The following is a 24,588-nucleotide window of genomic DNA, read 5'->3' on the forward strand; positions in this document are numbered from 1 at the left end:
TATATGATACCATGCACACACGAACAACACACACACACTTTATTTTTTATCCAAATGGCAAACCGATGCCCAAAAGTAGAAGGTGCTTGCAAGAAGGCCAAGAAGCTTACAGCAAAGGTAAAAATAGCCCATGTCTCCTGACTCTAATCCTGGTTTCCCCTCAGTGTTCCACAGGCCTCAGCCATCGTGATGTGGATGTGAAGGCTGTCCTCTCCTTCCCATGTCTTCCACTCGAGCCCCACCTCATCTAGGAAGGTATCACATAGACACACAGGCATAGTATTAAGGCTTCAAGGAGTAGAGAGCTCATTCTTCACACCTCTGAGTTTCCTGGAGCACTTGCGCCTCCTGCACTGCCCTGGGTCTTTCTTCAGAGACCAAGAGTCCCCTGGTTGGTGGCCAACTCTTGCTATGTAGCTCCCCAGGGCTTTCTCCAAAAATCCGGAGCCTAGGGATTTACTTGACTTCTCCCCTCCCTTCCCATTGACTGTGAGGCAGTTAACATGGCTTAGTGGGTCTGTTCTGCAGACTCCAGCTTTCTTATAGTTTAAGTATTCCAAGGCCAGGAACATTTGGCTCTCACATTAAACCATGCACTCCAACAAGGTTTTTATCATGTTAAAATTTATCTCTTGATGTCCATTATGCTAACCCTTGCATTTGCTTTTCAATCTGTGCCAGCTGTGGTGGAAAGCAGGGGGTTATCAACTTCTCAGAACAAGGACCCAGGAATTGTCAAAACAAAAACTTACAGTGTGTCTGTGCAAGGTGTGGAAAAGGGGGTGGGTTGGCTCTGATGTTGTCTTTGTGGGGATTTTGGGAGACTCACATGCTTCACCTCTCCGAGAGAGAGGTCCAGAGCTGAAGATGCTGTATTTGGTTGGGAATAGGGCCCATCACAATCTGGCTCTACCTATCCTGGCAAATTCACTTTTCCCTCAGACATGATCCAAACCTGTCAGCCTTCAGGCCTTTGTCCATATGCATCTTCCCACATTTCCACTTGCAATCTTAGTTTGAGCCTCTGAGCGAGAGCCCTTGAACCAGGTTTAGAGAAGACGTAAATAAAATGACAAGCTCATTTTATACACCTGGTTGGTGTGGCTCACTTGGTTAGAGTGTCGTCCATAAACCAAAAGTTTGCAGGCTCAGTTTCCAGTCAGGGCATATGCCTGGATTGCAGGTTTTGTCCCTGGTTGGGGCATGCATGTGAGGCAACTGATTGATGTTTCTCTCTCACATAATGTTTCTTTCCCCCCTCCCCCTCTCAAAAAAATGAGCAACTGGTGCTGTATGAGTTTCCTAGGGCTACCAGAACCAAGTGCAACAAGTTAGGCCACTTAACAGAACTGTATTCTCTCACAGCTGTGGAGAGGCCAGAAGTGTGAAATCAAGGTATCAGCAGGGCCACATATTCTTTAAAAGACAGTTTCCTTCCAAGGATTCTTAGCTTCTGGTGGTGGCAGTCTTCAGTGTTCTTTGGCTCATAGCTATATCACTCCAATCCCTGCCTCTGTTGTCACATGGCCTTCTTCCCCGTGTGTCTCTGTGCCTGCATATGGTGTCCTACTCTTCTTATATGAACCAGTCATATTAGATGAGGGGCCACCCCTAATGAACTTAACTTGATTGCAAGTTCAGAGACCCTATTTCCAAATTAGGTCACATTCACAGGTACATAGGGCTAGCATATCTTTTTGGAAGACTCACAGTTCCCATTCATTTTTTCAAGGTTCAATCTAATACCCTTAGGAAATGCTCCTATATGCCCTAACCAGATAAAGCCCATTCTTCCTCTACTGTCTCAGGAATCAGTCTCTATCCTCTGGTATTTATCTTATACTTTCTTATAGATATGTTAATTTGGAGAAAAAGACCCCAAAAATAAATTAAAAGGCTGCACAGGGAAAAATAAAACGTTGATTTGGACCCAAGGTACACTTATGCTTTCATAGCCTCTCCTAGATGGTAGAGTGTCTACATTCATGCTGTGGCCTAACCTGAAACTCTGCATAATGATCTGGCCCAAGAAAGCTTCTCCCAGAATGTAGGATTGGATGGAGATACTGGCACCAACTGATCACAGCTCCCAGGAAAACCCTGGCTAATGGATACCCCATGATCCTTCTGTGGCATGTGCCTCAGCCTGCCTGCCAGCCTGCCAGGCAATGTGTCTTCACACTGATTTCTCTACATATTGCTGAATCCAGAAAGCAAGCTCTTCAGGGGCAATGTGGCTTGGCTGAGTTGGGACCACTTCCTTTCCCCACCCTGTTTTTCTTAGCTCCCTGCAGAAACCCCATTGGTAGGCCCAGGCTGCTTCTAAGCCTTCATTGCTAAGCCACCCAACTTGGCCAAGGTAAATACCTGCAGACTTGCCTCCAGCACTGGAAGGAGGTTTGCTGCCCCTAGAGAGCTCAGCAAGTGGACCTGGGCTGAATTCTAAGTATCCACAAACCTCCAAGTTATGTTGATTATAGAGCCCAGGCCACAGGACAGGAGGATTTCATAATATAGAAATCATCAAAATGAGATACCCCTGCATTCCAAATCCCAAGTCCTTTAGGCAAAGATCTGCCCTTGGACAAAGCCATGGGATTCTCTAAGCCTCCATGATCCATATCATGTTGAAATGGGTTTAATGACAATTTCCTTGCGGCATTATTGACAGGGCAGCCTAATGCTTAAGAGTTATGAACAAGTTCAAACACAGAACATCAACTCGAAGCAAAACACTCACCCCATCAAGCTTTAGTCTCTTCAGCTGGAGTATTATTAGTCAGGACAACTATATTCATTTCCAGTGGCTGCTCTAACACATTATCAAAAACTCAGTGGCTTCAACAACACAAATTTATGTGCTTATAGTCCTAGAAGCCAAAGTCTGAAGATCATTTCACTGAGATGGTCAACCCAGATGTCAGCAGGCTGTGCTCCGTCCTGAGGCTCTAGGGAAGAACCCATTTCCCTGGTCTTTTCAGCCTCAGGATTTCCTCCCTTCAGATTGCAGCCAGTCTGCCCATCTTCAAAGCCAGTAGTGCAGCACCTTCACATCTCCCTCTGCTTCCACCCTCACATCACCTTCAGCCTTCCGTGTCCAATTTCCCTTTGCCCCCTGCTTAAAGGGACACTTTTGATGGCACATAGGGCCAATTGGCTACTCCCTGATAATTGCTTCATCTCAAAAATCCTTAAACTAGTCAGATTTACAGAGTGTCTTTTGCCATATAAAGTAACATTTGGAGTTCAGGGATTAGGACATAGATTTCTTTGGGAGCAGTTATTCAGTCTATCACTACAACATTAAAAACACGTATCAAGCAGGGTCCCATGGCACAGATCCTCAGGAATGGTTCTCTGCTTTCCTGCCTCCTGAGAGGGGTGGAGGCATCAGAAGGGTAGGAAGCCACTCAGGGATATCAGGTCACACTATTTACTAACTGGGTTTGAACTATTTCAATATTTTAGCAGCCAGCCACAGCAGCTAAATAGGAGCCCTGCTATTAGTAAATATTGGGTTGGCCAAAAATTTGTTTTTTTTCCATAAGATGGCTCTAGTAGCACTTAGTTGTCTTTAACTTCATTTGAAACAATTTTGTGAGATTGTATTGTGACAGCTGTCGTATCAGCATGCATTTGGAAAAAACTTACCAAAATTGGTGAATTTTTGAGTAGCCATTTTAGTATTGAAGATGGAAGAAAATACACATTTTTGACATATTATGCTTCATTATTTTTTAAAAAGCTAAAAACACAACTGAAACACAAAAGAAGGATTTGCGCAGTGCAAGGAGAAGGTGCTGTGACTGATCAGATGTGTCAAAAATGGTTTGCAAACCGCTGTGGTGGAGATTTCCTGCTGGATGATGCTCCAGGGTCAGGTAGACCAGTTGAAGTTGATAGAGATCCAATCGAGAACAATCAACGTTACCATGCAGGAAATAGCCGACATACTCAGAATATACAAATGAATAAAGTAATTGGTGAAAACGAAAAATGTGTCTTTTATTTTATGGAAAAAACGAAACGAACTCTTTGGCCAATCTAATACTTCAGAGAGCAATCATCATGATTATATTCCACAATCCATGTCAATACTCAGTGTAATAATGCCTGGCATACAGTGTGTTCAATAAATGTCAACTATTAATATTGCTATTAATAGTGACATGGTGCCTCTAAGAGGTCCAAACTGTTGGAGTCGACTAATTCCATCAGAAGACAAATGTTTCCCCACTCGCAGCTGTCCCTTTAGACAACACATATACCCCAGCATTCCTTGGGGCAGCCCTCCAGGATTCATTCAGTTCTCTCCAGCTTTCTCACCTTTCTCTACCCTTTTCCCTGAACTTGCTCTCACTCTCAGCTTCCCCCCCGCGCCCCCGACTCAGGACTCAATCTGTCTTCTGCAGTTGGCACTCCAATCAGAAAGTTGGGTCAACATACCCATTCATCAGCCCTCAGTTTGCCCACAGAATAAATGCTTCCTCATTTACATATTATGTGCTGTGGCCAAGAATGAACTGGGAGCTTCCCACTGCCTGGAAGATGGCCAGACATCCTGGTCCTGGAGTTTGTATACTGGAGCCAGACTCTGACAGTTACAAGATGTCTCCAGCTCAGAGATGCACTACTCTGAGCTGACTGAGAGGCTGGACCTGGAAGAGGGCCCGGCCACACCCATCCCTGTGAACTGACTCTGGGCCTGCTCACTAGCCTTAAGGTAGCTGCCTTCCCATGAAGTTGAGTAAAGGGCAGCCCAGTGGAATCCTTTCTACAAGGCCTAAGGCTCTAGGCTTCCCTTGGTGTTCTTGGCTAGTTAATCTTTGAAGTTGAGCTCTCCAATTACCTTTCTTATCTTTTTCCCTTAGGATACTTAGAGTGCTCTCAGGACCTTTGCAACATTCTAGAAATCCAAACCTATTGATAATAGCTACTGCCTATGAAGTGCATGTCATGTGCTTAGGTGGGTGCTAGGAGCTTACATCAACCCTCCAGTTGTAGTAAGATGCTTAAACTGAGGCTTATATAAGTTAAGTAACTTGTAAACGGTGTTTCAGGTTTTTGACTCAGGATGTCAAAGTCTTGTTTCATTCTGTTTTTCTCTACAATACCATATTGCCTGTGAATAACAAACAATCCTTGCACTCAGAAGGTTCTCTCTTCAATGATGAAGCATGTTTCATCATTAAATAACCACCACCTTTTACCTTCTGAGCAAGAGGGTAAAAGCTTGGAAAATAGAGGACCTGTGACCTAGGCCACAGGGTGAGCACCAGTAATGTGGTGAGAGACCACCTGATTTAACCCCACTCTGGGCAGATGGGGAAACTGAGCCACAGAGATGAACAAAGACACCCTTCTAGAAGTCCTCACAGTAAGTATAGAAAAAAGCTAGGACTGGAGCCCAGCCTCCTGCAGACCAGCCCATACACCTCTCCCTCTGATCTCTTCCCACTGCCTTGACCCTCTGGGGGGAAAAGAATGAGAATTAGGGTTGGCAGATTTAGTAAGAACCAAAGCAGCGTGCCCCAATCAGTTTGAATGTCATATAAACGACAAATAAATTTTTGTGTATGTATATCCCAAGCAATATTTGGAACATACGCATACTTAAAAAATTCACTGCGTATATGGAATTCAAATTTAACTATGTCTCCTGTATTTTATTTCACAACTCTGGTTGGGCAGGATCCCTGGGCATTCAGGGCTTTGGGAGGGAGAAGGAGGAGAGCAAAAGCCAGCCCTTGGTTGATTTACAGCTGATTGAGTGAAATTCAGAGAAATGACCCAAGGAGCCAGAACAGGAGGAAGACAAGGGAGAGGTCTGGGTGACACACAATCAGAATCCTCAGTATCCAACCAATCAGAAGGTCCATACTCACAGAAACCCTCCAGGGAGGGAAGCTGTAAGGGACACAAAGTGACTGACAGCGGGAACACAAAGGAGGCAGCCCAGCGGAGGGACAGAGGGTCTCCACTGGGGTGGAGGACTCCCAGATAAAGAAACAGTTTTCAGAAGCAGCAGCACTCTTCTAAGAAGTGGGGGAAACTGGGAGGATGGGGTAGTGGGGGCGGAGGACAACCCAAGCAGAAGGAACAGTTCAGAAACGCCTCCTGAAGTCCTTACTCCCCATGCTGGCCTTTCTAGTGCCTGGCAGCTTGTTACAATAATAATAATTTTTTAAAAATCCAAGATTTGGCTTAAGAATTTCCAGTCACATCAGCACCACTTCCCAGCTATGTGACCCAGACACATTTAGAGAGCACTTCTGAGTGTTTTCCTTTATAAAATGGGATCCACAGAGCTGTTGTTCAAATCAGAGAAGAAAATGAGGATACAGCTTGACAGTGCTGGTATCAATGCTAGCTCTTACTGCACTCAATGCTCAGTAAGCATCTACAGAATGAATGAATGCTGTTTTTGTATTTCCTCACTCTCCCCATCAAAAACACGTCAGAATCTTAAAGCAAATCCCATTCTTGAGCTGAGTCCTCTGCTGCTTTATCATGCCTTGCTCTTCCACTTTGAGGGGAGAATAATTGAATGATTTGAGGCTGTAAAAGGGCCAGATCCCCCTGGGTCCTTGGTTTGCATTGTCATTTTGAAGAGCTGTCTTGGCTCTCAGCAGCACACTGGGCACTATTAGATAATTTCCTGTAGGTTGTAGGAAATCGTTCCTTAGTGCCTAAGTTTTAAGGATGGGATTATCGGTGTTAAAAAGTAATAATGTGGAGAGGCAGGGGTGGAAGTTGAGACAGTGGAGAGCCAAGAGATGGAGGGGAGACGGGGAAGAGGAGTGGAGGGGAAAGAAGAGATAGGCTGCTAGGATCTGGTTACTCTGTTTGCAAACTGGCACCTTTGGGACTAAAGCAAATGATTGGAGCTCCCTGAACCATCATCCCGACCTGTAAAAAGAAGAGATTCTACTTACAGATGGGTTGGGCATGTAGTTTTTGGAAAACATTAGAAATTTTGCTAACTTTTATGTAGTGCCTTATGGTAAACATGGTATATTCTGATCCATCATCCTACTTGAATCTCAGATGAGTCTTAAGTGAGCAAGATAGAGATGGTTAACCTATATTTCATACTAATACTCAAAGAGATCAGTGGTTTTCCCAGTATGATCTGACTAGCAAATGGCACAACTAATTACTACTGAACCAACTGCTATCCGCCATGACCGTACCCCCATGACCCATACCACAGAGCTGGGTCTCGTGGTGTATACTGAGAGTGAGGTCAGCCAAACCTACCAGTTCCCTGCCTTCAAGAGACCTACTGTCTATTGGGGAAGACAGAGATTACAAAAATAACCATGCAACTAAATATGCAATTACACACTGTGGTAAACGACACAATGAAATAAAATAACAATATCTTAGAGGGTAAAACAGGGGTAGATGACTGAGACGAGGAAGGGTACAGGAGAAGGCCCTTCTGCTATAGAAAATGTAGATGGAGACTTGTAGTGTGTGAGTGTGGTTTACCCAGACCCAGAATGAGGCATTCCAGGCTGAGGGAAGAACATATCTAAAAGCCCTAAGGTATAAAACTGCATGGGCTCTATCATTATTGGAACATATTTTTTCAAAGAGGAGAGAAATGTAAGGTTAGGTGGAGAGTTAAGAGGGTCTCCCAGTAGTCCTTCAAAACTGGGAAAAGGGACAGAGAAGTCATGGCTTCCTGCTTTTCTGAGCTTTCTCGTTGCCCCAATCAGGCACTGCACATACACTTAACTAGACAGAGACAGTTTTGAGGTGCTAAGAAACTTGTTTTGTCTATTACTGCACTCTTTAAAAAAAAATCTGTGTTCATGTTTTCCAAATAAGATAATTAGTTAGAAAGGCTTGACATTGTATAATTCCATAGATATTATGTTGCTCACTAGTTACAAAAATAATTGAGTATGCCTCATAAAGATGACTTAATTTTACAAATGAGTTGTACTCGAGTAAATATTTACTCCTAAAAGCAATTTTGTTGAAAAACCTCTCAGAACACTTTCATTAAGCTTGCATGATGCATCGGCTGTGTAGTTATTAAATCATTATTTAGAGGAATGATAATTTTTAAATAAAGAGAAACACATGCTTTCAGTGCATCAAACACTTATATAGGGCTACTTACATGCCAAGTCTTGAGGTGACCGTAATAACCTTGATTTCTGGCATTAGCCTCTTTTTTTTTCCGTATCCTACCCTGCCCTCATCCCCGCCACCATAGGCAAGTCCAAACAAAGGCATGATTTCTTACTTTCTTTCATTTCACTGTTCCAACCCTGGTCAATTACGCTTATATGGATCCCTGCAGTAGGATCCTAATTCATCTCTTGCCACCTTTCAGTCCATTTTCTGCACAACATCCAAGTGAACTTCGTAAAAATCTGCACCATATTAGAACACTCACTTGTTTCATACCTTTGAATGACTTCCCAAGTTACTTAGAATGAAATCTAAACTCCTTACCCTCAGGGAGACAGCACCAGTCATGTGACCCCATCCCTGCCCACTTGCCTTGCCCCTGACACAGGGCCACCCCACTTAAGGTCTTTAGGCCCCACCTGCACTACACAGTTCTCTTTGCCTTGATCACTCAAGACAGTTTGGGTTCTCAGCCCAGAAAATCTCCGCCATCACTCTCCCTTTTCCCCCTAGAAGGCTCTTTCCCCAGTTCTTTGCACACCTGCCTGGCACCTTCTCATTATTCAGGCCTCAGCCAGAATCCCCTCCTCTGAGAGAGCTTCCCTTCCTTCCACTCACTCTACCACATAACACTTCCCTCTCACTGTTTGTATTAGCTTGTTTCTTTGTCATTTTTTAATTGTTTGGCTCCCTTCTCCACCCCTTTTGGATAAATATCTCCATGAGAAGAAGGGTCTGGCTCGGCTTGTGTGCAGCAGTATCCCCAGGGCTTCAAAGAGGTCCTAGTCTACCATAGGTGTTCAATAAGATTTGTTGGATGAGTGCATTGAGATAAGATCCCTGTGTGAAAGGTCATTCATTTGTAAAACTAAACTGGCCCCAAGGCAGTCTGGGACTAGCATTCTCAAGGGGGTGAAGAAGTCCTAGAGCCCTCCCTTCCTCAGTGTCGGTCCCACCCCTTGATTTTAATGAGAAAGTCCTGAAGAGCCCTCCCTCCCTCCAGTTCACATTTCACAGTGCAGGGCGTGTTCAGCCCTATATGCTTGTGCATATCCTTTTAAGGATTAAGTATTAACTCACTAGCACCCATACAAGCTCAGGACTTCGCCTCTGGCCCTGTCCCCCAATGCATCCTCCCATCCTGTGAAACTAAAACACATATCCCCGTCACACTAGCTCTCCTCCATGGTATTAACATCCCATTCTCCCTGCCTCCAATTCTACTCCCCACTTTTTGGCTTTGCTAACTTTTATCCCTTGTTCAAGGCTCAGCCCAGGTGATTTCACTTTTGGAAAACCTTTGCTGTTTCTCCCCTTCCCCTTCACTTACCACTGCAGCTGGTCCGGTGCCTCCTCCTTGCTCCCATAGTTCCCTGTGCTCGGCTTCATCTTAGGATTCATTACATCAGACCGTTTCTGCCTTTTATGTCTCTGCTTTTGCCATTAGAGCAAGAACTGCAGGAAGAGTCTGACTTACCTGATTAATCGCAGAATTCTCAGCATCTAACATAAAACATAAATATTAACAGAGCAAGTAACTGAATTAATGAATACATAGAATACAATTCTCAGGGGCCAGGAAGGAGAATGCACTGAAAAGAAATGAGTCTGAATCCGGGAGGCTTCAGAAATGTGGTCGCTTATGAGCAATTAATTCTAAACCCCAAAGCTCAGAAAACCAACCCTTTTCTTAACTCATTGGGTGGCAAAACTTCACTTGACCCACTTAGTAGCTTTACTTATTCCACTTAGCATGACTACTCATGTGCCTTGCTGTAAAACATCAGTGCATTTAATGCAGGGTGCCGCCCTAAACTCCACTGAAATTATTTTGTAATATTCAGTATATGAACTCTATTACATTTCTTACATGCAAAAATGATCTGGAATCTGGCCCCAAGGAGTGTAGATAAGGGATTATGGCCCAGTATTTGAACTGTTCTAAAGAGTGGATAGGATCCCAGTAGACGGAACTGTACAGGAAGAAACAATGTGAGAAAGAAAAGCAGCAAGAGGATTAGGAATGCTAATGTGTCTGCAGTTATCTGGGGAAAGAATGTCTGAGTTTATAGAAAGATAACACTGGAGAGACGCTTGGGTCTGATGGAGTCCTTGATACCAGGCTATGGAGGCTGAACTTGCTTCTATAACTGATGGGAAGCCAGCAAAGGATTTTTAGCAGACAACTGAGGTCATGGAAAGCATCCCTGATGGTCTGGTAAAAATCTGTATTCATTGTCTTCATTAGGTGACATTTAACTACTCTGAACACCAATGGTTTCACACAATAAAAGGGGAAAATTTGAAATGCAAATCAAATAAAGGCTGCATATAAAATATTTTCTAAATTGTGAAGTTCTTTTAAGATGTAAGGTATAATTATTATTAACCGACAATGAAAACCGAAGGGGTAAGGGGCAGGATTCAGGAAGTCAGTATTGCCCACGCTCAGTTTTGGGGATAGCTAAGAAGCAAAATCCACTAGCCAGGTGGAAGGCACAGGAGTTCGTGCACAAAGGCAACTGTAGAATTTGTTATAACTATGGCCCTCCTGGGATGAAAAGTATCATGTTTCATTTGCATGAACTGTGACGTTATGTTTCTAAATTTTAGTTTCTTTGTTAACGGGGATAAGGAATTAACTGGGAAATATATAAAATCTTTGAGAAGTTGTGTTAGTAAGGAGTTGAAATGTTGAAATTAACAATCCCTTCATCAAGGGAGCTTTGGTGTTATTTGCATTTTATTGAAAAAAGACATTATGGGAAGTCATTGACTAATAAAGATACTGTTGGAATACTGTTGGATACTGTTGTGTCTAGAATTTTTTATTTCCTAAATGAAAGGACTAAGGGTTTGTTCTGCTTCTGACCTTTCTTTTTTTCTAAATTATTTTTCCCCCGAACTCCATCTTTGGGAACACTTTGAAATTTCATAGACTATAGAAACTAGAAGAACCATTACATGTAAACCCCATTTTACAGACTGAGTCTGAGGTCCAGAGATGGGAAGTAATCTGCCCATCCTTGCACCACCGTCAGCCTAAGAGCATAGCCTGAAGGCCAGCCAAAGCCTTTCCAGTTTACAGCAGAATCCATTTACAGAATCGATTGTGTGGCTGGAGACAATAGCACGAGCCTGGACAGCGGGAAGCAGATTGTGTCAATCATCCCTCTCCCCAACCCAATGTGTGGGCAGGAGTTGCCATCTTTCCCCCTGTGTCTTCCGGCTTGACTGCAGCCTTCCCCTAAACAGTATCTCCTAGTCCAGGTGCCTATCTTCCCCGGGTAACAAACACCTGACAGCAATAGTCTTGCCCCTAGAGGGAAACTTCTAGTGCATCTTCATCTCCTACATTCAAAAGAAGATGCATCATTCTGTCCCACACTACTTTAATGCAGGCATCGGACACTCAGGGTGACCTGCATGGTGATGAGCTGCTCACCCAGCTCTGGGTAAGGATGGACGTAGAGGCATCTGGGTTGTCCTGGAAGATAAATGGGTAGGTCTAGTCCATCTTGGACAGTGCCTCCGAAGATTGACCCGATCCCAGTCAGGGCAGCATGTGAGAGCTGGGAGTATGCAATTGTGGAAGGCAAGTCTCAAGACCATGATCAAATGCCAACTCCAAGGAAGGACAAAGAATGTCCTGCTCAAATACAGCAGAGTGGGGAAAGCCCCTGGGGTTACCCCTGAGGTGGTCCCCAAGCCTGTTAGAACACAGGTAGGCAGATTATTCTGGAGAAATACAGTGAAGGCTAGGGAGCGTGGCCAAAGGAAGACCGGAATGGGCGATGGAAGGAGGGCTCAGAATCTGAACTGCCAGCTTTGGTTTGCTCTTTGTATGTGCCTTCTTAGGGGCTCTGACCTTTCTGTTCACTAAAAAAAGTGAACGGACACCCATCTATGTGTCTCTTTTTTTCTCACCCAATCTCCTTTTCAAGCAAGGACAAAAGAAAGTCCATTGCAGGTATCTGGGGTGCTTTGAGCACACTCTCCAGGTTACACAAGGACAAGGACTCATGGACATGGACAACATACTATACACATGACACCTGCCCCCACACACTTTCTACACACGTGTGTATATCTATTTTCAGGCTGTACAATAAGCCATTCATTCACTCAGTCCATCAATGTGCATTTCCTGAGACATACTGGGTAATGAACATACCACGAGAGGAATATTCACTATGATGTATTTCCATTTTAAGGAATCTTGGAGGGTTTTTTTTTTAAGTGTTGTGTGTGTGTGTGTTGTTTTGTTTTTAATCACCTGGATGGGATAAGAGAATTGAGCTCCTAGCTGTCTACTGCTCTTTATTTCTAGGAGTTTTCTTTGGGGCATTTCATAATTAGGCCCCTCAATTTACCCAGGGATGGTTTAGTTTTACTTTATCCAAATTGCTTTATCAGGGCTGTAATGAAGCTTCCTTCCGTTATGGAAGTATCAGTCCCTTGTGAAGCTTTCCTTGCCCTTGCCCTTCTCAGTATCAATCATTAATGTCTTTCTCAATGCCCCATAACAACACCCCTGACACTGCATTTATCTCACTTGATTGAGATGTATTTGTTTCCATGTCAGTTGTGAAATTTAATTTCCTTCTGAGCTCCAGCACATAGCCTGGGGCTTGGCACACAGTGGATACCCAGTAGATGTGGTCCTGAATACATTTAATCAGGTACAAATGTATTCGCCCCATTTAAGTCATTGTCTGATTCCAAAGGGCACACCAGAGTCTGGAATGACAGGCATATCATGCCAGCCTGTTAATCACCCCAAATGGTGGAGGTACGCCCTGCCTTGGTAAAACAACCTCATGGAGATGTATGACCTACCAGCTATTGTTGCTTTGAGCCCCACTTTCAGTCACCACGGGGAGGACCCAAAATCAGCCCCGGATCTGAGTAAATGAACGGGAGGACATTAATGAGTGGCCTGGATGAATTAAACAGGCCTGGTTTGCTTCATACTCAGCTTGATCCAGTTTCTATGCATCTTAGGAAAATAAGGACAAATATTTAGGCAATGCTGCAATCAAAAGAAAACAAAAATGTTTTGCAATGTATGTGGGGATCAGTGAGGGAGCATACACAGAGCATACTGAATGCCCGCCTAGGGAATCCTTTCACGGAGAAGCTAGATGTCTTAGAAGACTTGGCAAGATGACAGCTGAGAGCCGTGTGCAGCCCATCAATGCATCACGATTCTCTTTCTCAGCTTATGTAACACAGTGGAAATGGCCCCTCGCTTCCTCGCAGATGACAGTACGGCTGACAGGCATTGAGTATGAATCGCTTCAGCCCTGCTTATTATTCCTGCCTCTCCTCACTGCGCTTCATAAAACCCACAGCCTGACAGGTTGTTTACCATCTCACCAAACGAGATCTTGTCAGAGGACAGCAGTATATGGCCAATCTAACATTTCGTTATCTTTACCGTGGTAAATGTTAGGGACCTGAAATGCGCAGGAGAACCAATAGCTTGGACACATACTTCTCCATCAGTTCATGTTTACTCATTGTGGCTCATTGAGCACAGGAGGTAAAAACTAAAAGCAAACGGAACGAAATGAGATCCTTGCTCTTCCCATCCTCACCATTTCTTAGTACATTTACAGAAGCCCCGAGAAATATACTTCTAGCCTCTGTGCTAGATTCTTGATTGCAAGGAAACACACTGAGATGTTTTCAGTTGTGGACTTGAGCAGAAAGCATGTGGCGATTTCTTTTTTCTCGTAACTGCTATTCTTTTTGCATAAATGAAGGGGTTTATAAAATGCTGTTGAATGAGTACCCATTTACCACTACCCAGGTGGCCTTCCTAATCATGATGCCCACCCCACCCACCCCCAAAGGTCTCTACTTTCTTGACTGTTATGATAATCATTTAATTTACCTTCAGTGTTTCACTCTTTTCCCATATCTCCTGAAACAAAATATTCTTTGTCTGTTTTAAAACTTTATATAAATGGACTCAAGTTATATGTATTCTTTTGAGTCCAACTTCTTTTACGCAATATTATGTTTTTAAGATTCATCCACGGTATTGTATGTATCTAGAGTTGATTTGTTTTTATTGCTATATAATATCTCATTATATAAATACTCCATGACATATTGATCCATTCTACTGTTGATGAATGTTTACATTGTTTCCAATTTCTGGCTATTTGGACCAAGGCTAATATAAATATCTGTGTTGGAATTTCCTACTACATATGTGCACACATTTCTTTATAATATATACTTAGGACAGAGACTGCTGGATAAATGGTTATGCATATTTTCAGCTTCAACAGATATGAAAATATGTTTTAATATGACAAATACAATATTGTATCTTTAATATAAAAAACACTTTCTTTACTCAGGGGAAACAGACTTTAGAGTTTTAATGAACAAATGACCTAAGCTTAGTTTGAGAATTTAGGACAAAAAGAAAAAGAGCACAATGTCATTGAGCATATTTTACCATGAAAACAGGGGATTGGCTTTATGTTGATGATTCTCTTAGCCCCTAAATCTAGGGGTCCGTGACTGTAAATGGTAGGTCAGGAAATGGGAGACATACCTATGTTTGGTACTTAGCCACGAATACATAATTTTTCAGATTTAGGATGAAAAAAGATAACATTGGTCTAGTACTCCTGCTATATTGAAGGTTCTAGAAGAATAAATGAAGGCATTAAAAAAACTTGACAGATGGAAAATATTTGGGGCGAAAAATGAGATGAAGACCTGAATTCTGGAGAAGAGATAATCCTGGAGAAGAGAATCATGATCCCGCTACTCCAGTCTCAGAAAGGCCTCAGCAGGGAAGAGCAAATAGTCTTACACAGCACAACTTCCAAAGAAATATATGCATTTCCCTAACAAACGTGGTACAGAACTAACTCTATCAGGCACTCTTCCAGAGCCATGAGAACCGTCTCAGGGAGGCAGATGCCAGGTGAGTTTTCTTACAGTCAGGACAGACTGCCTCACCAGGTGGCGATCCCTTGTCTGTGAAGGTACAGGGGCTCAGAGAATGCTATATGAGCTGTGTAGAGTAATTCACGCACAGCAGGGAAGATCTGCTCTGCTCTTACTAACTTTGTAGCCATGGGCAAGTTACTGCACATCTCTGGGCCTCAGTTTTACCACCTATAAAATGGGAGACGATGGTTAATAATAGTACCTTCTTCATTGGGTTGTTGTGAGAACTGTGTATGCTCATGTATACGTATATATAATGCTTAGATGATGTTTGACATTTATGCACTCAGTATATTAGCTGCCTTATTTGCTATTGTTATTATAGCAAATGACCTCACATATTCTGTAGCATATTCCATATTTGCACTCAAATAGTGAACAGAGCACTTTCTTTGACAAAGAATGTAGTCTACATTCTGGCTGCTCCATGCACAAGCTGCATGAGTCTAGGTAAGTTATGACATTTCCTAAGCCTCTGTTCCCTCATCTGCAAAAGAAGAGGAGACATAGCTCTGCCAAATGGTGGCTGGAGTGATGATTGGGGAAGCAATATAAAAAGTGTAGCTATTGCTGGTATGGATCAGTGGATTGACTGCTGGTCTGTGAACTAAAGGGTCCCTGGTTCGATTCCCAGTCAGGGCACATGCCTGGGTTGCACACCAGCTCCCCAGTGAGGGGCATATGAGAGGCAAGCACACATCAATGTTTCCTGCTCTTTCTCTCTCCCTTCTCCTCTCTCTAAAAATAAATAAAAATTTTTAAAAAGTGTAGCATGAACAACTGGCCCATGCTCTCCTTGTTTCTAGGCAAGCTGCTTTAATTCCTCTGACATTCTATTTCCTTTCGGTAAAATTGGGATAACAGCACCTGCTGCAATTTAACACAAGCAAAGTCCCTGGCATGGGGCATGGTCTGTATGTATTAAGGCCTCAGAGCCTTTCTTTCCTTTCTGGGACTTTGTTCACACTTCTGTGAAATGAAGAAAGCAATATCAGTCTTTTCTAACTCACAGGATTCTTGTAAGGATCAAAATAAGATAATGGAAGTGACATAACTTTTAAAACTGGAAAGTGGCCTCACAGTAAAAAAATCAAATCAGCAAGAACCTAAATGAGCAGACCAGGGTTGATAGTGCATAGCTTTATTTGCTAAGAGGGTATGAAAACAAACACTTTCTTAACATTCAAGATCCTTCTAAATAATGTATTCATTTATTTATTCAACATTATTTAATGAGCATATGCTACATCAGAGTATTTTCTTAGTAGACTTTTTTTTAATTGTTCCAGTCTAGTTCAAAGGATGATCTCACAGCAATAATCAGAGGAAGACCGATCAAAAATAAAATGAGAAGAAACTGGGATTAAGAAAAAAATCAAGGCAAAATGATAAAAGGAAGCCAGAAGCAAGATTAATCCATGAGAAATAAGATATAATTCTATTTTCTGATAAAGATAGGCTATGCTTTACTTATAGGAGTCAAGATGAAGAGAAAAGCAATTGGTTATTGAGTGACTTTCAAAGTGTCACCCATTGAGCCTGCATCAGAATAACCAAGGTGCTTATTTCCTTTTTCTACCACCTGCCCGCCTGAATTTCCACACCTGCTCACTGTGTTTGTGAACAGTTTACAAAAGCTCTAATGTCTGTGTAAAGTTGTCTTGCTTTTTTGAAGTTAAGGCTATGTGAAATGGTATCCATAGTTCCTCTTGGAATTTTGGGAAGTAATTTTGCAAATGTGGTAAAAATGTTAACCACCAATAATCAAACATGTTACATATTTTTCTTAAGAAAGTGATTCAATCAAAAGAAAAACAGAGGCCAAGAGAAAAAGATGGTCATTGCAATTCTATGACCAGTTAAATTGAAAACAACCTAGATATGAAAAATGAGGAATTAATAAGGTATAATATAAAATACCTTTTCCATTGATTACTCTGGAGAAATAAAAATGCTAATCATATTTTGCCAAACTGGCTCAATTTCATCAATGAAACTTGGAGGGTAAAATTAAAAATGACTGCATTGATATAAAATAGATAAAGTCTAGAAATAAAAATCACAATGTTATAATGTTTTCTTATAGATGGATTATAGATTATTTTGTTTTATATTTTAAAACTGTCTCTCATTTTAGTTGGGTTTGGTTTGGTTTGGCTGTGTGTGTGTAAATGTGTTTTTCACCACAAAATGGGGCATGTTTATCATCTCCATCACCATATATTATTAGAAAAATAAGAATTAAGTTTTAATTATTTCCACACCTCTATTTCTGGGCAAGATTAAGGTGAGAGTAAGTAGTAAGGGGAATAGATAAACCTTGTATCACTGAGAGAATCAAGAAAGACCATGAACACATAAATTCTGTTCAAGAAAAGCTACAACCCTCAACATCTCTTGGATTTTGTTAAAGCTTGCTTTTCTTGGCAGCTGTATTTATTAGCATATGTGAAAATATTATCCAGGGTGCTTTCTGTATTTTCAGAAATGTGACATGATAACATCCCTTAAAGAAAGGGATTTGGTGGTGAACATCCATCAATTTTCACTCATGGGACTCCCTCAGGCAAGACCTTCTGTGTCGTGTCAACATTTTTTCCCTTTACCAGCAAAACTGGAAGATATAAGGACAGATAGCATCTCAACATCTTGTCATCATTGCCTTCCTCACCCTCATTCCACCAGCCTCCTTCCTCTGGTACAGGCCAAAATGACAAGAGGGAAAAATGCTGCTGTTATTGCCTTTTTTTTCCTTTAGAGAAATAATGTCAATGATAAACAATGTTTACAGATTTAACCCAAATGTTAGTCATAAAATGATCTTCCAATGCTTGGATGTGTAATAAGGCATCCAACGCCAAGTTAATACTGTCAACAGAAACCCCATCCAACTTTCTAAACTGCCTTCATCTGAACTGGGGGCAGCTCTCAGGATGCCAGGAGGGACAATTCTGTAAAAGAAGTCATAGGGCACATTGCGCTAGGTTTTAGGCTACCAGATGCTGACCTGAGTTTCTCCCGCTACAAAGGAACATAGAGTTCTTTGGGCGATAGTGTCAGTAGAGTGGGGACCCTTGTAGGGGACCCTTTCCAGGAAGAATAAAGCATTTGCATTGGGCTGCTCTTTTCAAGACCAATATTTTCCTATCTGAAAGGCATGCAAAACTCTTTGTTTAAACATTAAAACTTGATAGTCATGTTCCACTCGACAGCAGTGCCAAGAAAAGACACTGGGGACTGTGTTAGGGGATTCCCGAGCCTCAGTACTTCTGAACCTGGGGTGAGTAATGGGATTTCATAGAAACTGGAGTGTTTGCTGAGTTTTCTTGGGGCAGCAGCCTGAGCTGAAGTAATTACCCTTTCCCTAACTAGCCTAGCACTTAAAACTTTCTCCCACTCCAAGAAAATTTAATTGGCTCTATTTTCTGCCACTCAGTACGAAGCATCTCAATTGGTCAAAGTTTCTACCAAGACATCTCTGAAGTAGCTGACCTTCCTGCAGCTTATCTTTTCAGTCAGCTATGTTCAGGAGCAGGGTTGATTTTCCTCAAAGCACACTGGGACAGTCACAGTAGTTTATGTGGAAAATATTAAATTTAACATTCTCATCCTAAGGAATCTGTGCATGTGGAAGTTGTGGTTCCTCACTGTCTCCCTAAAATCTCTGAATTCAAGGGCAATGGTTCTCTAGGTACAAAAGGGTGCTTGGAGGATGGGTTCTATGGCAGACTCTTTCACACACGTGTGAAGGCTTGTTCTCCCCTCTGTTGCACTGCTTGTAAAACAGGGAGGGAAAGGGGTTTGTTTCTCACTGGAATAGTGTGGGACAACTACAAAAGCTTCTTTAATTATAGTTGCCATGCTGATGGCTTTTTGTTTTGTTTTGTTTTCCATAGTCTAGTAGAATAAAACAATTTATCCAGGATGTGGCCAACATTTAAATGGGTTTCTCTACTTACTGCTGGAACAAAACTGATGGATGGAAAGAAGAATTTGAAAATCTCTAGAGTCCTTCCTAATCTCCCCAAAATGGTTTTCAGTGGCAAATGGAATACACACTTCTTTGTCTATTTCCTTATAGCATTAACAACCCGTTAATATGCAAAAATTAGCCAAAGATATCCAAATGAGATGGTGACTTAAGAAGAGAATATGACTTCTCCCTTCCTACACCACTACTGGAATTATCACAAGATCTTTTATTAAGAAAAAATTAAAAATTGCCACATTTGTTCATCCTAGGAAATAATCCCTCTAGATAGGGAACTCTGCTAGGTGGGACCAAAAATGGAAAGGAAGTTGGTGGGAACGAATTTGTCAATCCTACACCTGAAAAAGCAAATAAGTGCAGGAGATCCATGCAGAGCTGTGACATATCCAAATGGAAAAGGGCTGGAAGACACAGGACAAACAGGAAGCTGTTTTATGGTAATTATCATAGTTTTCACCAGCTGCTTTGCCAGAAAATTAGCAAAGAAACAGACTTTTCCTTTATTCACCAGGCTCTGGTACCTGGCTATGGCCACACTGTGCACCTGGACAAGAAACAAGATCGAATGGGAAACCGGATGCAGAAGGCGACCCTTGGAACAAAGATTTAAACAAACACAGAGAACAGCAAAAGGGAGATGGCTCCTAGCCTCAGCTCTCTTCCTTCTCCCCTCTGGCTGTTTTATCAATGGACTGGAAATAAACACATCCACTCACCCTCCAGCCTCTGATATGAAGAACCAGGTACAGAGTGAAGGGGAACAAGGATCATTCATTCACCGGCATTCAAGGATGAATGAGAAGCAAAGGCTATTCATTCACCGAACTCAAGCATGAACAAATAGAAATTGAGAATGATCCCAGTGAAATAAAACCCGTAGGGACAGCAATGGGTCATATATCACTGCAAAGAAAGAGTATATATATTTTTAAAAAGTATTTCCATATAAAGAAGAACCATATCTACTTTTTACTCTTAATAAAATTCTAGGAAAACTTGGACTATGAAGCAAAAGATAAAAGATAGGGTAAGAAACACTCACATATACTGTTCCACCTTTGGAAACGTCAGTCACCTGCAGGGATTGCCTCCATTCAATTGCTTTCTCAGATATGGGTTTACGATCAGGCATAGATAAATGAGACAAAATGAGACAATCATAGAAGGAAATTAAAATGCAATACAGACTCAAAATTTGCTTTAGAAGCAGTAAAGGAGAGGATCAACATAGCATGAATTCCAGGTTGTAATGCGGAAGGCAGAGAAAAAAAACTTAAAAAATTCAGAAGAAAGTGGGGAAGTGGAAGAGTGACAATTTAAAAATTAGATAACATACATAGGACAGAGAACAGTGATACTCCATTAGTGTTTATGAATTCAAAAAAGAGGAAGTAAAAGAAAATTAATAAGTAAAATTATAACAAAAGAATCGCAGATCAGCAGCACACTTAACCTGGAAAACACCATAGTGTATGTATAACCCAGGACATTTTCTAAGAGCACAAATTTCATCTCATTTGTCTTAGGAGGAATTTGGATGTTGGCTAGCAAGAATTGAAATGCAGCAGTGGAACTGGAAGAAAAAATGTCTTTGAGCACAGGCCTATATAGTTCACCCTAGGTTTGGGGGTTTGTTGGTGACACAGGATAATGGACTATCTAGTCATGGATTATAAAGCCTTTCTGGGCAAGAGAATTAAGTGCTATTGCCCTAAGTCATCCATTGTATGCAGTGAATGAACTTCTCCCTGCATCTAGAATGTACTGACTAGATGTATCCTCAGGAAAATTGAGATAATGGCCATTCAAACCATTTTATACATTCTCTGGTTCAGCTGGGGAACCCCAGTTAAGAAGGACTGCTCAGAAGGATGATTAATATCAAGGAATAGAGAAAATGCAGTCCAAAAGGACAGACACCTGTAGCCAGAAGACCTTGGTTTGAGACTCAGTTGCAGCATTGTATGACATAAACTCTGAGCCTCAGTTTCCTCATCTGTTAAGTAGGATAATTACACCACTGACCTCATAAAGTATGTTCCAAATGAGGTAACATTTCTAAAAGTGATTTGTAATCCATCCCACATGGTACAGATGTGAGCACCTTCTGTGAGCTAGAAGAAATCTCTGGGATTAAGCCTGACTCTCAGGCAAGTGTATTAATGATAAGGAAATATTTAACATCTTTTTTTCTCTTCTCCAACCTTACAAGTCACACACATGCTCATATCTGTACTCATATTTGTACATAAAACAAAGTATTGAGAGCAAACCATGAGAGACTGACCTTCTCTCTTGCTCAGAGAAGCACCAAGAATGGAGGGTGCAAGTTTACTTGCCTGTCTTGGGAGGTATGCCCATCAATGAGCAGTCACTGTGTCAGCAGGCAGGAATGGCGGGGGGCGGGGGGGGGGCGGGTTGTTTGTTGCAAAGGGAAATTGCAAAAGGCAAGGCCACCAGACAAAGTTGACAAGTTGTATCCTACACAAGGGTACTCAGCCGAGGGTGTGAGAAGACACTGAAAACTGTCCATTTTCCTCCTGCCAAGCCACGTGCTCTGACTTAGGGCCAAATCCTTCCACAGGAGGGAAGGAGGGGCTGCCTTTTTCTTTGCACAAATTTGCCACCTGTTAACCAAGCCTTATCCTTGAGGTGGTGTGGTTCACTCAGTGGCTTGGGGGGAAGAGGAGAGCCATCTTTTTTTTTTTTTTGCAAAAAAAGAGCCATAGCCCTGACAAAAGGCACAAATAAACACAAAAAAGAGAAAGTTGGACAGAGACAGTGGCACAGCAAAACTCCCAGGAGTTCATTGTACATATTTCTTCCCTAATCCATGTTCAGTGACCAAGTTGGTAATTAGAAATCAGCATGGTGGAAATTTTTTTAAACTAATTAATTACTTTTTTATTTTTTAAATGTTTATTGATTTTAGAGAGGAAGGGAGAGAGAGAGAGATCATGAGAGAGACAGAAAGAGAGAAACATCGATTGGTTCCTCTTATTTGTGCCCTGACTGGGGATCGGACCTGCAACCTAGGTATGTGCCCTGACTGGGAATTGAACTCCCAATTCCCAATTCCCAGGGTACAGGACGACTCTCCAACTAACTGAGCCACAGTGGCCAGAGCAGCATGGTGGAAATTTTTACAGCATGGAAACAGATGAGGCTACAAATCAGGGCTTCCCCTCCTACCCTTTGGAGAGCCAGTTGTTAAATATTTACGACCACTGGATGAAAAGCAAGCTTTAAGAGGAAGATGAGGTCTGAAATTTATTGAGCACCTTTAGTGTGATCCTTGACACCCATGCAACCTTGTGACATAATTATTACCCAACTTTGTAGACTAAGTAGCTGAGTCTTAAAGAAGTTAAAGTATCTTGCTCAAGTTTCCACCCAGCTAGAAAAGAGGCAGAACTTGGACCCAAACCCAGCTTTGTCTAGCTGACTGCAAAGTCTAGGGTCTCTCCACCACACTGCACAGCTCTGCTCAAATCCAAAGTCCGTGATTCTGAGATGGCTCACGGACAGCACTTGCTTGTCACATTAATTCTCCTTAGCATTTTTATTTCCCCCAGTGACACTCAGGCATTTTTAAAGGCCACTGCAGCACTTCCAGCACATTTATCAGCTTTGCTCCCATGGCTCCCAAGCCAGCCTCCCCATTAAGATCCTTCTTCAAAGAAACCATCCCAGAGGCAAGGGAGTCGGAGTTCAGTAACCACTCTGCCTTTTCTGACACGGGGAAAATATATTGCCACACTCAGGCAACTACGATGTTTAGAACAGCTTTGAAAGAGTATTGTATCAATTATATTATCCCTCTGGGAGTCTTCTTAACATTAAAATGTCTCATGAGACTAGCTAAAGACTTGAACAAAGAAAACCTCTCCTACAAAGGCTTCCTCATATTTCATAGTTGTTAAGGAACACAAAGAAAATCCACCTTGCCTCTCCCTTCGCACATGGCATTAAGACAGATGATTCTTCTTGGACTACTCTAAGCAAATTACCCTAGAAAACAAGGGCCCATCTCGGAATAAATTACTTCGGACTGAAAGCAACTCTGCGTAGGAGGTGATGTAGAGACAGCATGGATTGCAATTGTGCATACCAGGGTTTGAATTTTGGCTCTCCTGCTCACAATATCAACAAAATAATAACAATGATAGTAATAATTTACTGACCAGCTATTAGGAGTCCAGGGCTTTTAGTAATCTATTTTGCTTAATTCCTACATCTAGGATGCAATATGGATATTTTTCTCATCTTAAACCTGGGGAAACCAAGGCTAAAAAAGAGACTAAGTAAGCTCAGCCAACTCAGGTGGTGTGGCAGGCAGCTTCTGAAATGACTTCCAGTGGCTTCTGCCTCCTGGTATTCACATTCTGTATAATCTCCTTCCTTGATGTGTGGGCTGGATCCACTGACTTGCTACTGGTAACTAGAATAGAGGAAATGAGATTGGCTATCACTTCCAAGTTATAAAAGACTGGCTTCCATCTTGCTTGTGCTCCCTCTTTCTCTGGCTTACTTGGTGGAGCCATGTGACCTGTCTTACAGAGAGAGACCCATGTGGAAAGGAACCAAGAGAAGCCTCTGGCCAATAGCCAGGTCCTCAGTCCAGCACCACCTCTCCCCACAAAACTCTAAATGCTACCGACAGCTACTGGGAGATCTTGGAAGTGGATCTCTCCTCAGCCAAACCTTGAAATGACTATGGCCCTGGTCAACACACTGATTACAGTCTTATGAGAGACCCTGAGCCAGAGGACCCAGCTAAACCCTGCCCAGATGCCTGATCCACAAAAGCTGTGAGCTAATAAAGGTGTGTTATTTTAAGCTGCTATATTTTGGGGTAATTTATTGTGCAGCAATAGATAACTATTCCTTCCTCCGGGATAACTGATTCCTTCAAAGCCACATGACCTTCAGCAAGGTACTAAAAATCTCTGAAACTCACTATATACATGAATAAAATAGAGATGATGCCCACACCACAGTGCACAGAGCAGCTTAAATGAGACAACGTACTTAATGCCTTTGGCTTATATGTCAGCTGAAGTATGAAAGAGAAGAAAACAATGTAAGTTTACCAGAGGAGAATGTCTTAATAATTCCAGGCAGTATATAATGGTGGGGAGCCAGGACAATAGTTACAGTACAGGATTTGCTGACCAGCATCTTGGGAAGCACAGCAGTTACATGACTTTAGTCCAGGGAGAGCCCAGGGAGCCATGGGCTCTCTCTGATCCTGCTTCTCACAGGTGCAATAATAACAATGCATACTTCACAGGACTGTTCTGAGGATTAAATGAGATCATGTTTGTAGAATAAATGGAGTAAGACCTGACATATAATTGACACCCAATAGAGTCTAGACATTTTTATATTATTTTTCTAATCAGTATTATTTTAACTAATAATGATGGCATTTCAGGGACCTGTCCATAGGTAAGTGAAGAAGAATTTCT

The sequence above is a fragment of the Phyllostomus hastatus genome, unplaced genomic scaffold (genome assembly GCF_019186645.2).
Source record: "Phyllostomus hastatus isolate PE091 unplaced genomic scaffold, TTU_PhHast_1.1 phas_contig_34, whole genome shotgun sequence".
In the NCBI taxonomy this organism is placed as follows: Eukaryota; Metazoa; Chordata; class Mammalia; order Chiroptera; family Phyllostomidae; genus Phyllostomus; species Phyllostomus hastatus.